This window comes from Bombina bombina, chromosome 4, assembly GCF_027579735.1.
Source record: "Bombina bombina isolate aBomBom1 chromosome 4, aBomBom1.pri, whole genome shotgun sequence".
Classification (NCBI taxonomy): domain Eukaryota; kingdom Metazoa; phylum Chordata; class Amphibia; order Anura; family Bombinatoridae; genus Bombina; species Bombina bombina.
The window spans coordinates 105,982,504-105,984,740 of record NC_069502.1 but is presented as its reverse complement, the minus strand read 5'-3'; the positions used below and the strand labels follow the sequence as shown (position 1 = coordinate 105,984,740).

The window sequence follows — 2,237 nt, the reverse complement described above, 5'->3', positions numbered from 1 at the left end:
AGAGAGAGAAAGAGAGAAGAGGAGAAAGAGAGAAAGAAGTAAGAGGGAGAGAGAAGGAGAAGAGAGAGGAGGAAAGAGGAAAAGAGAGAAAGAGGAGAAAGAGGAAAGAGAGAAAGAGAGAAAGAGAGAAAGAGAGAAAAAGAGAGGAGAAAGAAAGAGAGAAAGAGAGAAAGAGAGAAAGAGAGAGAAAGAGAGAGAAAGAGAGAAAGAGAGAAAGAGGAGGAAAGAGAGAGAGAGAGAAAGAGAGAAGAGAGAGAGAAAGAGGAGGGAGAAGAGAGAAAGAGAGAAAGAGAGAGAGAGAGAGAGAGAAAGAGAGAGAAGAGGAGAGAGAGAGAGAGAGAGAGTGAGAGAGAGTGAGAGAGAGAGAGAGAGAGAGAGAGGGCAGACGAGAGGTGGAGAGAGCAAACGAGAGGTGGAGAGAGAGAGCAAAAGAGAGGGGGAGAGAGCAAAAGAAAGGGGAGAGAGAGCAAAAGAAATGGGGGGAGAGAGAGAGAAACACTGCCACAGCTCCATCTTAGGATCTCCCTGACATCTTGTTCTAGATATTTCCTAAGAAATTATTGATATATTGCAACAATTGCTAACTGTTGAACAGTCTCAAATTACAAAATAAATAAAAAATAATAAACTAGCAGGCAATTGTTCAGCAAATTTCATTACAATCAAAACTAACATCACTGTTTTAATTCATCATGATATAATAAAAATAAATAGAAAAAAGAAATATTTAAAAAGACACAAAACACAATTTTTTTCTTTCATGATTCAGATACAGCATGCAATTTTAAGCAACTTCCTAACTTACTCCTATTATACATTTTTTGTTGTTCTCTTGCTATCTATATTGAAAAAACAGGAATATATAGCATAGGAACCTGCCCATTTTTGGTTCAGCACCTGCCTGATGGTGGCTAAATGTTGCCACCAATCAGGCAAGCGCTACCCAGGTGCTGAACCAAAAAGTGGGCCGGCTCCTATGCTTACAAATATAAATAATTTCTTTATTACCCATTCCCTAGTTTTGCACAACCATCACATTCATATAAATACAATTTTTACCTCTATGATTATCTTCTATCTAAGCTTCTGCAAACTGCCCCCCCTTATTTCGTTCTTTTGACAGACATCCATTTTAGCCAATCAGTGCTGGCTCATTGGAACTCCACAGTGCGTGAGCACAGTGTTGTCTATATGACACACATGAACTAACACTCTCTAGTGGTGAAAAACTGTCAAAATGCCCTGAGAGAAGAGGCGGCCTTCAAGGGCTTAGAAATTAGCATACGAACCTCCTAGGTTTAGCTTTCAACTAAGAATACCAAGAGAACAAAACAAAATTGGTGATAAAAGTAAAATGGAAAATTGTTTAAAATTACATTCTCTATCTGATCATTAAAAGTTTATTTTGGGACTAGACTGTCCCTTATAAGCAACAAGGCGTTTGTGGGACCTTACAAAATTCATTAAATCCCTCTACTATGTTGAACAAACAAAAGTAATTACCATTTCCTTTTTTTATTTCATCAAGAACTGGGAGTTCTCCTCTACCAGAAAACTCATCAGCATAATTTGTCAGAGCTTCTTTCAGTGTGTTATATCCGCCAGAGTACAACAACCCTTTTTAGTTCCCATTTGCATGCTGAATACCAGAGCCATTATTTCTCAGAAAGCTGAAACAATATGAGATTTTTTTTATTAATTTAGTATACACGTTTTGGCTTTTTAATATGATATTTATTTAAATCTAAATGATAATTACATTTTAAAATTATGGTCAAGATTGAAGTGAAAGCATCTATTGATTACAAATAAACTGTAAAGCAGGGACAGACCCTGTGATTATAAACCCCTTTTCAATCGTGCAACTCAGTTAGCGCAACCACTTGTAAACTAGCCCTAAATTTGAAATAAAATTAGTTTGCTAACCAACACCCACTTAGAGCCCAGATTACAAGTGGGCACGCTTATTTTTTTCTTGCTCGCCGTGCAATCTTTGCAAGGAGTAAACATTTAACACAGACAGGGTTAGGTCACATATTACAAGCTGAAAAAACATTTGTGAGTGAACAAAGCCCAGTGAGCGCTAACCTTGAGGACCTCGGATATTGCGACTCTATTAACTTTTTCTTTCCATAGACTTCAATGGACGCGCTCTGTTAAAACAACACATTATATAGTATATATATTATATATATATATATATATATATATATATATATATATATATATATATATAT

The 2,237-nt window shown here is 36.4% G+C and overlaps 1 pseudogene; it reads right to left on the bottom strand.

Moving 5' to 3' along the window:
* The window catches only part of LOC128656939 (cytochrome P450 2K6-like), an 85,826-nt pseudogene extending 84,170 nt beyond the window's left edge, over positions 1-1,656 (bottom strand).
* Between the last annotated feature and the right edge of the window lie 581 nt (positions 1,657-2,237).